This window comes from Acomys minous, assembly GCF_964271855.1.
Source record: "Acomys minous genome assembly, chromosome: 7".
NCBI classification, from domain to species: Eukaryota; Metazoa; Chordata; class Mammalia; order Rodentia; family Muridae; genus Acomys; species Acomys minous.
This window is the reverse complement of record NC_140488.1, coordinates 45,043,672-45,058,890: the sequence shown is the minus strand read 5'-3', so window position 1 is coordinate 45,058,890 and position 15,219 is coordinate 45,043,672. Positions and strand designations below refer to the sequence as shown.

The 15,219-nt window shown below is 41.3% G+C and overlaps 2 protein-coding genes across 4 annotated transcripts in view; one reads left to right on the top strand and one right to left on the bottom strand.

Moving 5' to 3' along the window:
- NUP62CL (nucleoporin 62 C-terminal like) overlaps positions 1-8,825 on the bottom strand; it is a 61,236-nt gene extending 52,411 nt beyond the window's left edge. The window contains exons 1-2 of one of the 2 annotated variants that reach the window (XM_084789243.1): positions 8,654-8,825; positions 7,601-7,622 (exon numbers count right to left, since the gene is read on the bottom strand). The gene's annotated coding sequence lies outside the window, so the exon portion shown is untranslated. The remainder of the gene's footprint in view (positions 1-7,600; positions 7,623-8,653) is intronic. The other variant, XM_084789242.1, reaches the window with a different exon arrangement.
- The window catches only part of DNAAF6 (dynein axonemal assembly factor 6), a 41,589-nt gene continuing 34,827 nt past the window's right edge, over positions 8,458-15,219 (top strand). Inside the window, exon 1 of one of the 2 annotated variants that reach the window (XM_084789245.1) lies at positions 8,458-8,546. The gene's annotated coding sequence lies outside the window, so the exon portion shown is untranslated. Of the gene's footprint in view, positions 8,547-8,935; positions 9,054-15,219 lie in introns of those variants that run through there. The other variant, XM_084789244.1, reaches the window with a different exon arrangement.

The window sequence follows — 15,219 nt, the reverse complement described above, 5'->3', positions numbered from 1 at the left end:
TGGGTTTGTTTTGTTTTTGTTTTTTTTGTTTTCTGTTTTTGTTGTTGTTGTTGTTTTGACAAGGTTTCACTCTGCAGCCCAGGCTGCCCTTGAATTCTGACTGCTTGGGATCCCAGGTATGAACCACCGCGACTGACTCTTATAGTACAAATTAACAAATGTTCAGATTTATGTATTGTCATTGGTACCTGCAAGACACATTGCAAATGAAAAGACAGTGCTTGCAGACTATGCTTGCAGACAGGAACCTAGCATAACTGTCTTCTGAGAGGCTGCATCCAGCAGCTGATGGAAACAGATACAGGGACCGACAGTCAAACAATAGGCAGCGCTCAAAGAGTTCTGTGAAAGAGTGGGAGGAAGGAATGAGGGAAGGGCCAAAGGGGTCAAGGACACCACAAAAAGTCCTACAGAGTAAACTAAACTGGGCCCACGGAGGCTCACAGAGACGTGAACAACAAACCAAAGACCATGCATGGACTGGACCTAGGCCCCTACACATATGTAGCAGATGTATAGCTTGGTTATCATGTGGGTCCCCTAACAATTGGAGCAGGGACTAACCTTGGATCCCTTTCAGAAAAAAGTAAGGCAACACTCAGTATCAGACAGAAATATGACTTAATGCAATTTAGTAATAAACAGATAGTTTTGTGAAACACCTTTATCAGGAACTAGTCGAGTAAAAACAATCTCAGAATAATCATTAAGATCAACAGTAGTTGGAAGGGAAATAACCTTTGCTTCACAATTTTTAGTGACAGAAGTCTATTTTCAACCCCAAAAGTAATGATTTGGAGAGGATTTTCTATCCCAAGTTTGTAAATTAAGAAACAATTTAGAGGTAAATGCTATAATTTCATAGAAGGATGTTTCACTTACTTGCAAAAGAATAGAAGTCCCAGGTTGCAAGGGCACCTTTTGATGGCTACTCAAACACTGTCCTTTCTTATTTATTTTCTTATTTATTTAAATTACTTTACAGCCTGACACCAGCCACCTCTCCCTCTCCACTCAGTCCCACCCTCACATCCTCTTCCCCCCTCCATCTCCTCTACTTCTTTCCAGAGAAGGGGAGCCCAAGGGGTACAACCCACCCTGGCACCTCAGGAAACAGCAGAACTAAGTGCATCTTCTCCCACTGAGGCAGACCTGTGCTCCTTATGTATGGCTTGCTATCCGTTGGAAAAGCTACCTGTCTGTCTCCCTGCAGTTTCTTTTTCCATGTTACTTCTTTTCTAACCCTTCTATATCTATGGGGCCTTACAGCTTTAAGTAAATTACAGCTTTGCATGTTGAGCCCAGTTTACAATTCTATTTTGGATGCCTCAACAGAAGTGCACACATTCAAAGAAAGATAGCTAATGGTAACCGCCTTCTGCAGAAAACCAACGAGGCCTGGAGAAATCACAGATCACTGTGAGGGCTATTGGAAACAGGCAGGTGTTCTCAGCCTAGCTATAAGATCTAAGGTATCTTAAATTAACTAAATTATTGGAGGGAAATTAAACAGCTCACAGAGTGTGGATTTCTGCCAGACTCTGCTAGACCCAAATGCATGGGTGCATCTTTTTCCTCATTTCTAAACGTTTGCTGGTTCTACTACGTGAGAAATAAAAAAAAATTTTTTTAATAAATTCACTAAGGACTCTCCGCATAAATTACTGTACCTAATTCAATTTAGTGAGAAGTGCTATGTGAAAGCTTTCCAGAGAAGAATACTGGGTTATGTTACCACTGTCAGTGAAGGATCAGGAAATCCAGGGGAATTATGAACTCTCTCTCTGCTGGGCAAGGAATTGAACATGAATTGAATTTCAATTATAAAAATCACACTACAAATTTATCTTATTTATCAGCATGAAAATTAACTACCCAATGTCATTTAACTGACCTTAGGTACACTTGGGGTAGTAGGACCCAGACCTGGGATCAATAACGACGGTACGACACCTCAGACCAGAACAGTCTATCACGTAAACTCTTGAATAATCTCTTATCAGCAGAGACTAATGAGAAAACGTACTGAACCTAAAGGTACTGAATCTAAAATGTCCTAGCTCTAATAAGTCATAAGAGAATTCTGATCACAGTTGTATAGCTGAGGAAACTCAGACACAACAACACTACAATGCCACACAAGTGTCCTAAAGTGAAGCAACCAGTAAGTGAAGGAAAGGGGCACAATAATTGTATTTTCATAATAACCTCAGCACATAAACAGTAGGAAGATAAATATGTGCCTCAGAAGAAAGATGAATTCGAGCCTGAGTGCCTATTAGAAGTCATTTTGGCACCAATGTGTAGGGACTTCTGTGTCTCCTGGTATACATGTTTTGCTTTGGTTATTTGCGCCATTATTTCCCCGCATTTCTTTGACGATAACTGTCGAGGCATAGGCAGCCTAGAAACACAGTCATATAATTTATTAAAAATTGTTCCCACCTTCTTAGAAGCAAATAAGCTATTTTCCTTGGAGATAGCACTCTCGCTCTGAGATGCCTAGTTACCTGACAACCTTTGAGTTCCATGAATACACTTTCCCTCCTCAGGAACATCATGATGAAAGGATCTGGTCAGAAAATACACAAAACGTGACCATCACATAATAAAGTCATTCCTATGGAGAGCAACTTCTAATAGTGTGTATGATCCTTTAGCAAATCATTTACTAGGAAGGCAGGAGAGTAAAAGAGGAAAAATTTGCTGAAGAAAAGCTCTGATTCTACTAAGATATAAAGCCTTATAGAAACACACACACACACACACACACACACACACACACACACACACACACACAAGAAGAGAGTCGGAAACTCACACCACACTGAAGCCTTTATTTACTACTAATGGCCACGGATGCCAACTCTGAATATTCTAGTTCCTGATAGTTTATTTTAAACCAGTCACTGGTGGACAACAGCTAGAGAAAGGTGGAATTTGTACGTATGTTTTGACGGAAATAGGAAAGAATCAAATGTATAAAGTTGTCATTTTATTTGATGTCAAACTAAAATATGGGGCTTCTGAAAATACTGTGCCAGTTCTGGGTTCATATTACATATCTCATGGAGCAGAACCTTCCCATTATCTCTCTCACGAAGCACATTTTCACTCATTTGTACTAGACTGTCTTAAAGCCGTAAGATCAGAACTTAATTTTAAGAACTAGAAAAAGGAATCTGGGCGTGGTGGCGCACACCTTTGTTCCTAGCACTCAGGGAGGCAGCGACAGGCAGATTGCTGTGTGTTGAAGGCCAGCCTGGTCTACAAAGCGAGACTGGGACAGCCAGGGCTACACAGAGAAACACTAAATAAAAAAAAAAAAAACCAAGCCAGCAAAACAAACAAACAAACAAAAAACTTAAAAAGGTAAAACAAAACCAAAAGCAAATAAAGAGAACGAAAACCCCTAAAGACCAAGACACAAAAGCAAGAGGACTACTTAGGGGGATGGAAGGGGACTTGGGGGAGGGGTAATAGGAGAAGAGAGAGGGTAAGGGATATGTGCGATTTGAACAAGTTAAAATATGATGATCATGTATGAAAATGCCGCAATGGAAACCTAATTTGTACGCTACCCAAAATAATAATAATAATTTTTAAACCTCAAAAACAAGTCTTCAAAAATTACAAGTGTGATGCTGGTAGTGGGCCTCAATGTTTAAGACAAAACGTGTGACATTGGAAAAGCTTGTAAATTACAACGCAGCAAATCTCAATCTCTCCTCTCTCCCTCTCCCCCCCCCCTCTCTCTCTCTCTTTCTCCCCCTCCTCGTGAGTGTGTGTGTGTGTGTGTGTGTGTATGTGTGTGTATGTGCGCACACGCATGCGCATGATGTTAGCAGTTAGAATATTGGAAAAGGAAAGACCAAGGTGGTACATACCAAGGGAAGGTAGGCAAAACTAAACATAAAAAGGAGGGGATCTTGGAGACGCTAAACCCAAGAGACACTTGGCAGAGGATGAAGATTCAGGAGCGCCCTGCAAAGGAATAAAGGAAGTCAAGAGCGAACAGGGCATATAGAAGGAACCATGAGGGATTATGAAAGAGTTTGGAGAAGGGGGCGGGAGGTTAAATTTTTTAACAAAATTGGCAAGGAAAACAAATTACCAAACATTAAAGCATGAGAGCTGCAAAGACATGTGGCCATTTAGAAAACTGGTCCCCTAAAAAAGAATGGTGAGAAGGCAGGGATCAAAGGAAGAAGAAAGGAAAAGGAAAAGAAAAAAAAATGGAGAAATATGAAGCATTTCACTGTCTCAAAAATATCATTTTATATCTTACAAAACCAAAAAGATCTAGTTCATAGAATTTCTTAAAGTTAAAAAAAATTTGTGTGTATGAGTGCTTTGCCTGCACATATGTCTGTGCACCACTTGTGTGCCTGGGCTTGTGGAGGCTGGAAGAGAAATCTGATCCCCTGAAACTGGAGTTGCGTATTGTTGTGATCTTTGGTGGGTGCTTGGACTTGAACCCAGGTCCTCTGGAAGAGCAGCTAGTGCCCTAACTCCCGAGGTACTTCTCCAGACAGTACCCCCATTTAAAAAAAAAAAAAAAAGAAGTTTCTGCATCTAATGTTAGCCTTCAACTATATAGCCAAAAATATACGTGAAGTTCTGATTCTTTTGCCTTCTGATTCTCAGCACTTCTACCTCCCAAGTGCTGAGGTGACAAGCACATGTCACTAGAACTCCCTGCATGTTAGGCAAGCATTTTACCAACTGTGTTATATCTCCACCTATAAGGTAATTTTTTAAAGTTTTTTTTTTTTTAGTTTTTTTCAAGACACGGTTTCTCTGTGTTATCTTGGCTGTCCTATACCCGCTTTGTAGACCAGAAAGGCCTGGAACTCACAGCAATCTGCCTGCCTCTTCCTCCCAAGCGCTGGGACTAAAAGCATGCGCCACCAAGCAGGCTTGGCGGTGGGTGTGTCTTCACGGCTGCAGACCACATGCATGCAGTTCTCAGGAAGGCCAGAAGAGGGCGTCAAATACTCTGGAACTAGAGTTCCAGACAGCAGTGCCACCACCACGTGGGTGCTGGTTATAGAACCAGGAACCTTTGGAAGAGCGCTAAGCCATCTCTCCAGCCTCTCTACCTTTTTTTTTTTTTTTAAAGAAATACATTTTCGCTCTGGTCAGTCCTCACTCCATTAAAAAAAAAAAGGAAATTAATATAAACTAGAGGGTTGTTTTTTTATTTTAAAAAGAGTAAAGTTGAAGTTGGATGTGATAAATTTGACCAAAGTACAGTGCATAAAACTCAAAGGATGAAATTAATCTAAAAAAAAAAAAATACATTTTGGGGCTGGAGAGATGGTGTAGCTAAGGGGTTCAGGACAGACTCAGAACATATTAGGCCTTCCTTGGTGTCAAAAAAAATCAGCATCTAAAGAAAATATAGTCAAACTTAAGTAGATATGAAATCTATATTGAGAACCTGAGTGATGGAATATTAACTTATTTTCTGTTTGAAGTATTTTATAATTTTTATGAGGGACTACTAAATGTTCTAGAATATAAAGGGACAAAAAGTGTCTTGTGTGTGCTCTGAAGAGGGAGATGTGCATTAAGGTCAATTATAGCCTTTCTTGTAGTCAACTTAATTGGCTACTTTGTAAAAAAAATTAAATTAAAATTAATAGACATAATCTTTGAAGGAGATATTCAGAAAAAAAAGCTAATCAGTGTGAGCATTATTATGGCACTTGAGTCTCCTTGAGTCTTCTATGCTTCATATATTTTAAAAAATCATTTTGAAAATGTCTATTTGGTTTAAAAACTACAGCCTAACTCGTCTATATCAAAGACACCATAGCTCACTGCTGCTGCTTGAGCATAAGAAAGTAGAAGGCCAAAATCAAACCCCCAAGGGGGACAGAAACCCCCATGCAACTCGAGATCTCCAGCCTTCCCTTTCCGCTTCTGGTTAAGTCCAACAGAATGGAAAACTCAAGTTGTATATATGATTTGAAGTAATTAAGATTTTTATACTGTTATTTTATAGCACAGATAAACTGGAACTAAGTCTTCTGTCGCTGGCTTAGTTGGGCTAAAGAAATTAAAACCAAGCTACTAATTGGAATATTTTAGATTATTAAGGCAAAATTTAAAGAATATCAAACACTAAAAAAGAAAAAATTCCCCAGGATAATATTAAGCAAACACACACCAAACTCGTAAACAAGGCTCAACATCCTGTATAAAATCTGGGGTTACACAGATAAATGTGGGGAATAAGAGTATGGTATGATCCAGGAATGGGTGAATTTTTCATCCTTAAATTCTTTAACTAGTATTGTACAAGTGTTGACATATATTCTAAATGACTATCTAAGTGATATTCCCTTTGTATAGCTAGAAACTCACAGAAACCTTCACATGTCTTTTGCTTCATCTTTTACGTCATTCAAATTTCATTACTGTAGAAGAAGAGAATTAGAAGTCAAATTTAGCTAGCTGTACTCAGGCTAGGCTAGTCAGGGAAGCATTCTGTACTTCCTGTCTTCCCGCTACATCCGTTCTACTATTAAAGCAGGCTAGAAAAGAATGTTGGACTTAAACGAGTAGGAGTATTCTCTCTCTCTCTCTCTCTCTGAGAGCCTCTTCCTGCCATCTTCCTTCCTGGGCGAGCCCGGAGCTTCTCAAGTTTCACAATCTCAAAGTGTCTGTACTCCAGTCCTGAAGGTTCATCGAAGATCCTGGACCTACCATCTCATATATCCTTAACCTTTTGGAAAAGAGTGCTCAGCCCTGGGTTCCATCTTTCAGGGAGGGTCCATTATATCCCTAAAATGTATTTGCCCAAGCATGGGGTGTGGCTGTGCCGGACAGGACTGGACAGGACAGGACTGGACTAAACACTTACATCTGCCATTTCTGGAATATTCGAGAACAATCTGTGTATTTTCATAAATTCAGTAAAGGCATACTAAAGTGTGAAACCCAGCAGTGTTTTAAGGCCAGTATTTTTCACAACGAAAAATAATTTATTAATAGATCATGGTCTATTTTTTTAAGTAATACAATGTGTTAGACTGCATTGCACATAATACTGAGTTTTACAAACGTGTCAATTATATTGTCTCTTCGTGAGATCCAATAATCTGATTTTTAAAAATTTTTTTTCTACTTAGTCCAGGCTGGCCTTGCCTCAGTTTAGTGCTGGGTGGTACAGACATAATCCTTTACACCCAGGCCTTAAAGCGTATTTCTTTCTGGGAGTTATAGTCAAAGGTTTCCAAACCATTGGCTGGATATTTAGATTTAGAATTAATGCACAAAGAGGCACAAGACAAAACAAGCAAACCTACCGAGATAGCAAAACATACACAAGTAGCTGTAGACATATCTAGAGACCTAATAAAATGGACCGCACTTAAACGGTGATCATCCACAGTAATAGAAGGAACTACGGTATTGCTTATTTGCCAGAAAACAACAACAAAAACATTATTTTAAATACCCCACCCTCATAGTTTTCTTTATCTTGGACAATAACAAGCACAATGTGTAAATTACTACAACTTAGCCATATGTGGTGAAGTTGTGAAAGGCGTAGTAGTAGCTGAGGCTCGGGCAGAAAGTAATTCAGTACCTTCGTAATCGAATTCCACTTCCTGGATGACAAAAAGTATTCATTAGAACCGTCCCATGTGTCCTAGCTTACAGCTCAAATCATATATCCAAGTAAATTTTCCTCATTCCTCTGTCCTTTCCCCTTTATTTAAAATCAAACCAAACAATTCGTGGGAAATTCTATGCCTAATGTGAAGATGCTCAATTCCCTATAGGTGGCTAACGGCACGCGCACCTAGGCTTCCCCACTCCAAAGCAGGAGAAGCTGGCCACCCCGCCCAGAGACTTTCTCAGGACTTAGGAGGCATGGTGGCCTTGGACACTGCTCCACTGGAGCACCGCTCCTGCTGATCCTCCGCTTTCCCGGGCCTCCTGGACGGACGGACGGACTTTGCTTCCGTAGGGAATAGAAAGCGCAATCTCACCACCACCTAAGCGCTGCCTTGACCACCACCAGCACCCCGCCATGATTACCACCACCAACCTGCTGCGACCACCACCAGCACCCCGCCGCGACCATCACCAGCACCCCGCCGCCACCACCAACACCCGGCCGCCACCACCAACACTCTACCGCCACCACCAACACCCGGCCGCCACCACCAACACCCAGCCGCCACCACCAACACCCAGTTTCCACCACTAGCACCCCGCTGCCACCACCAACACTCTGCCGCCACCACCAACACCCGGCCGCCACCACCAACACCCGGCCACCACCACTAGCACCCCGCCGCCACCAACAACCAACACCCCTGCCCCCCCCCCCCCGCGCGCGACCACCACCGTACACGCTCCCGTTGAGCTTGTGCCTAACAGGGACAGAGGCACAACACGTGTCTCTGTCACGGGAAAGGGGCGTGGAGAGCGAGAGCATCGCGGGGGACCGGAGCTTCACCTCCAAAAAACCCAGCCCAGCCCGGGATCCTTACCCTTCCGTCTCCGCTGCTCCAGACTTGCTGAAGGTAATGAGTTCATAGACTCGGAATTCATTACCAGGGAGGGGGTTTAAAAAAAAAAAAAAGCTTGATGCGAAAGGCCCGCGGGGCAAATATAAACGTCGAGCACTTACCTCTCTGTAGCTGAGCTAGCTCGCTAGCCCGTCTACGAAGTAAAGGCGGAGGCCGGCGAAAAGCAGGCTAGAAGGGGGCGGACCCGGACCCGGACCTACTCTAGCAGGGAAGCCGCGAACTCCCCGGAGCAAACAGCTACGGACCCGCAGCTCAACCGGGGTCGACCTACTTAACTAGAAAGGGCGGCCTCAAGCCCGGAACGGGACGCCCTGGGATTGGTTGGCGCTGGTAACGTTTCAAAGGAGACTCTTCTGTGATTGGCTAGCAGAGTCAAGCGGGAACCCGAGGTGGGAGGTGGGAGGGGGGTTTTAACAAAGTTGTTACCCGGGCAACGGAGCGACGCACAGCGAGCCACAGTCTATTTTCGGAGCTTAGGCTGTGACCGGAGTACTGACCAAGGTGAGGAAAACTGAACCTTAGGAGGGGAAAGCAAAGGGAGGGGCGTTCTCGAATGCTGTGACCGTCGGAGAAACTAGGGAGAACTTAAAATATCTCAGGGGCTCGGCGGAGGCAAGATAGCCCTCAGGCAAACGTTCCCAAAGTCCCGCCCTCTTTAACACCCCAAGCAGGGTGTTTCTAGAAAAACTGGAGAAGGGCTGAGGACTGACCTACTGTAGGAAAACAGAAATGAACATCTAAATATTTCCCAGTTTTCCTTTCTCAAGTCTCACACGCACACTTAGTGCACCCCCTGGCCCCCTGCCCACCTTTCCGTTAAAAAAAAATTATAGGTAGGTCTGGGTGCTCAGAGTTGGGAGGACTCACTGTAGCTTCCTGTTTATGTGAACAAGCAGTAGTAATTCTGGACCAGCAGGCCCTGTTTAGTAAATGGAGGAAGAGTGTGTTCCGTAACGCCTTTCAGGCAGAGAAAATAAAAATAAAATGGCTCCTGCCACTTGCTATGGAACAGTAATTTTGTGACTGAATGAATGTCAGCGGCCTGAGAGTTCTGATGACATGACGCTGGTCACATCCTTAAGGAGTGGGAAATGGTCTAACCCACATTTACTGAGTTGGAGCATAGGGCACGAAGCTTCCGCTCTGCGTGCCTTAAAAATCTTGCTACGCCACCAAAGGCTGATTAGGAGAGTATTTTGTCATTTGACTATGACTTTGAAAACATACACAACTGTGATTAAGAAAATTAAATCTGAGAAATGGGAAAGAACTGAGTTTGAACAGAGAGATAAAGATCATTAATCTTAGGAGTTTCTTGCTGTGCTACGACTCAGAACATGCACTACAGACGGAAACAAACCCGGCTTTTTTGACCTTAGGAGTACATTTCAAAGAAAAATGACCAGCCAATGCTCTTTTTATATAGAAGTGGTATACGAAGCTGAGAAAGAACAAATTCTTGCCAAATGTATTAAGTTTGCCTGACATGTGCCATATAGGCAACCCACCCCACCCCCTTTTACTGTTTAGACCAGGCTCCCCTAAACTTAAATCCTTCTGACCCAGCTTCCCAAGTGCTAGGATTGCAGGCAGGATGAGTCCTATAAAAAATTAAAGTGTTTCATCTCAGCATAAAAACTCACTTTCAGCTGCAAGCAGTGGCACACGCCTGTGATCCCAGCACTCTGGGAGGCAGAGGCGGGCGGATCTCTGTGAGTTCCAGGCCAGCTTGCTCTACAAAGCAAGTCCAGGACAGCCAGGGCTACACAGAGAAACCAAAACCAAACCAACAACCAACCAACCAAACAAACAAACAAATACCCCACCTCACGTTTGAGCTCATGTAACACCAGCTACTACAGAGGCTGAGGTGTGAGGTTCCTTTGAGCCCAGGAGTTCAAGATCATCCAGCTTGGAGAAGGTCAGAAGACCAAGTTTCAAAACCAAAGCAAACCACCAGGTCATTCAAAGGATGGTAGAGACTCCACTTTTATAAATAACCCAGATAAAGTACAGACATGGGAATTATTAAATCAAACAAGGTTTATGCTTCTATGTTTAGGTAACATGCCATCACTGGGCCCTATCCTCTATTTTTTTTTCCATTTTGAGACAAGGTCTCACTAAGTTAACAGACTGGCCTTGAACTCCGTAGCCTAGACTTGCCTGAAGTGTGTCAGACCAGCTGTATCTCAAGTTCTGGCTTGCATTTATGTTTCTGAACGATTCCGGGTACTTTAAAAAATTCTGTTAATTATATTTTAAGTTTGTGACAGAAACCTTGCTAGGCTTTCACAGTTATGATTTTTTTCATGGTATTAAATGTTAGAACCATAAAAAGAAAAACTATTTTTGTATATTTTAAAGGCTTAACGTGATTTTTTTTCGTATTGAACCCAGGACCTTTGGAGTACTTAAGAACATCGCTATTAGGAGGGAGGGGATGGAATCAGGCTGTAAAGTGATCAAATAAATAAAATGAATGATGAAAAGAACACAGTGGGGCTGGAGAGATGGCTCAGAGGTTAAGGGCACTGACTACTCATCCAGAGGTCCTGAGTTCAATTCCCAGCAACCACATGGTGGCTCATAACCATCTTTAATGAGATCTGGTGCCTTCTTCTGGTGTGCAGGTGTACATGCAGGCAGAGCACTGTATACATAATAAATAAATCTTTTTTAAAAAATAAAAAAGAACACAGCTATTGTACTACACCCCCAGTTCATAACTAAATTAGTTTTGATAGGCAGAGAATTACTGATTATAGATGTAAAAAAAAAAAAAAAGAATTATGTGTGGGTATGTGCACAAGAGGGCAAGTGCTCATGGAGGCCAGAGGTGTTGGATCTCCCTGGAGCTAGAATTTCTGACATTTTTGAGCTTTCTAATGTGGGTGCTGGCAACTGGAATCCTCGGCAAGAGCAGTATGCATCCTTAACCACTGAGCAATCCTACCAGTTTCTCACCCCCAACACATACCCCACAAGAAGTTTTTAAATGGCAGGAATAGTTAGTGTACCATAATAGAACACTTACCTACAAGCATAGGGGGCCTAGATTCAATCCTAAGCATTACCTAAAGTAAAAAACAAAAACCGAAAAACAAAACAAAACAAACAAACAAACAAAAAAAACAGAATACTGTCATTTAATTCAGACACAAGCAGAGATGACAATTTACTTTTTTATCTTCAGAAGAGTTTCAATGTCCAAATTGCTAAATAAGACACTATATAAATAAAATTGTGGAAGCAATTTAAAATGCATTTAGAGAATAAACAGATTTTGGACTATGTGGAGTCCTTCAGTCATCAGCAAAATTTCCCTTGAGGGTATGTTTTTACCTACTTATTTAAGTTCACTCAGGATGTTATCTGATGCTGGGTCTGGCAGCACCTGGAGTTTCTTCAGGGCTTCATCCACATCTGGCAGGCACTCTACCCTTGAGCTACACCCCTAGGTATAGTTGGTGGATTTTTCAGTTCCTGGTTTCGTTTACCGTGCATACTTAGTAAAATAGGTTGGTACTGTTTTTATTTACTTTATACACCTAGTAAAATATCTGTACTATACTAACTTTGAAGTGTCTCCGAGTAGATAAACAGCCATTCTTACTGATGCTGTGTATGGAGGCCAATAAATCATAAGCAAGCAAACAAACAAATAAGAAAGAATAGTGGTGGCTCACACTCCAAGTCTGACCTGATCCCAAAGCTATTGATTGCCTCAGGCCCCTGACTCTCGAGCCTTCTTGGTAAACACTTGCAGTGCCTCACTGGTCCCAGTGTTTTGATTTGAGCTGCTTCTGAACTGTCTATTGTTATTTACCTGGTTAGCAGGAAGATCCCCCCAACTACATTTTTATTTCTTAGGGCTCTGGAGGCTCAGATTGATGTAAATCAAAGCTCTGGCTGGACACACTGCTTTTTGTATTGGCCAGTCAAAATAGACTTGGGAGCGGAAGAAGGAAAAATCACAGCCTTGGAAAATGTATTTTCTAAATGGCCACATCTCAAGTAGAAGATTCTGCTTTTACCGCCACTGCTTCCCACTCAGCCCCACCCCCCAACACTTGCTGAGAGTCAACCTCAGGGCCTCATATAGGACTGTAGTCAAGTACTTTACCAAAACCCCTATTTAAAATATTGCTGTCAAGAAAAGTTTTTTTTAAAAAAAATACAAAATATTCCTGTCAATAGTCAGGCATGGATAGTTCCAATTGGCCTGGGTTAAACTAAACGGCTAACAAAACCGAACCCCAAACTCATGAATCTGGGGGAAGGAACTGATAGAGAGGAGGAGAACAAGGATAGAAACAAAATAAGTGTGGGTGTGTTGAGGAGAAAGTAATCAGAGTTCATTATGTAATTGTATGTATACAATTGTCAAGAGAAACTTAATAAAAGAAGGATAAATGATGCTTTGAAACACAGGCTCAGTAGCTCTAGAACGTTTTACTTCATAAAAATCACCACACTACTCTCTGCCCAAGCAGTCTAGAAATTAGAAGTATGTACTCTAGGATTCAACGGCTGAAAGGTGGAGGGTACATTATTAACAGAATGTAGAGCATATGGAGGAGAAGAACATGCGAGAAGGGCAGAAAAATAGGCGATGCAATATCTTGAAATCAGTGATTGCCAGACTCAAGATTGTGTATCAAATGGACAACTAAAAAACTAAAAAGGAAGCCAGACTCGGGGGTGCACGCTTTTAATCCCAGCACTCGGAGAGGCAGAGGCAGGCAGATCTCTGTGAGTTCGAGGCCAGCCTGGTCTACAAAGTGAGTCCAGGACAGCCAAGGCTACACAGAGAAACCCTGTCTCGAAAAGCCAAAACCAACCAACCAAACAAACAAAAACCCAAAAGCTAAAATGTCATGGTTTATTTTTTAAAATACGATGGTCATGAGAAATGAGCTTTGATAAGCTATCTTTTAATATTATTTTTGACATGTTAGACCTCTAAAATGTTAATAGAATTATATTTTTATAGGATTTACAACTTCTCAAATATTTCTTTTCTTGGCTTTTTTGAGAAAGGGTTTCCCTGTGTAGCCTTGGCTGTCCTGGACTTGCTTTGTAGACCAGGCTGGCCTCGAACTCACAGAGATCTGCCTGCCTCTGCTTCCCTGAGTGCTGGGATTATAGGCATAAGCCACCATGCCCAGCTTCAAATATTTCTTAAAATTGATTTCCTTTTGGGATTTTGGTGTATTTAATTATTCACAAAATATTTGTGATTCTTTTATTTCTCAAAATGTATCATCAGATTTATGATATTTTATATAGTGAAATACTTTTGTAAAAGTATCCATTTTATCAGATTTTGGCTCCAATTAGCTATAATGTGAGTCTATGTGATTTTTTTTTTTTGCTAGTGTAATTTGGAAGTCCAGTTCCTAGTATGTTTCAGGCACATAAAATATTACTAAGAATTTTTGTGAAGGATTTTTAAACACAGACGTATACCCCAAGATGTGGCATCCCTTCAACAAAGTCACTTTGAGTGGTTAAGATACTATTCTAATGATGTTGCGATTACACAAATTGCATTGAAGAGTAGTATTTTTAGAACTGCCTTGAGGCCTGTACCATATTCTTTTTAATATTCTCAAATAAGAAAATCTTCATATTCTGAACATAGATATCTAGATATATCTGGAAATCAGAGACAAATCTGATGTGTAATCAATCTGAATGATGCTGTAATGATATCTATTTTCTTAGTAATACATATGAAGGAAATGTCAAGAGAAAAGAAAACTTCTAAAATATTTTGAGCATTGATGGTATAATTTACATCAGTAGATAACCTTCCAAGGTTACGATTTTGAAATGCCACATTCCTATGAATTTAATCATATTTCATTCAGTATTCATCAACTGCTGACTGAATTCCAGCTGTGGTTTTGAAGACGTTCTTTCTGGATATACGGCTTCTAGGTGCCTTTACTGCCCTCCCTCCCACCCAAGTGCCAGTCACAGCCTTCAAAAGTAACTGGTAGAAACTTTGAATTAATTTGTTTTGTTTTTCCACAATCCTGTCTTCTGTACACTTTCTCAGCCATAAACTTCCTTCATTACCTCCACTGTGGGTGCGGGATGACAGAAAGACACTGATGCAGGCCCTGGCATGGTTACTATTTTCCCTGTCCTAGTCTTAATATTCCTCAAGCTTCCAAACCTTTGACATTTCTCAATAACTAAACCCTTCCTATACCTCCACCTGTGAGCTGAGGTCCTTTGTCACTCTGAATCTCTCTCTCACATCCAGAAAGTCCTGCTAGACAGAGAAGACTGTGTAAAGTAGCTCTTGCTACTGCTATATCGGATGCTATATTTGGAATATCTAAATATCTTTCTTATGGCTTGGCTTTTTAATGGTCTGTTTACTCTTCTCTCTCTGGCTCCCCATTGAAGTCTCTGAAGTCTCATGATCATACAAGTATCTGTGGGTACTATGTTTCAGATAATTATGACCTTATACAGCCTTTCACATTTAAGCAATCACTGTCATTAGTGTTGAATAATTGAAAATCATATTATAAAGTTTGTAGAGTAAGTAATGCTGATGTAGGAAACAATTTCTGGCTGCATTTGTTTCTTGAATACATCACTGTCCGATTTCAAGTTAGGATGCTAATTATAGCTGATATCAGTTGTG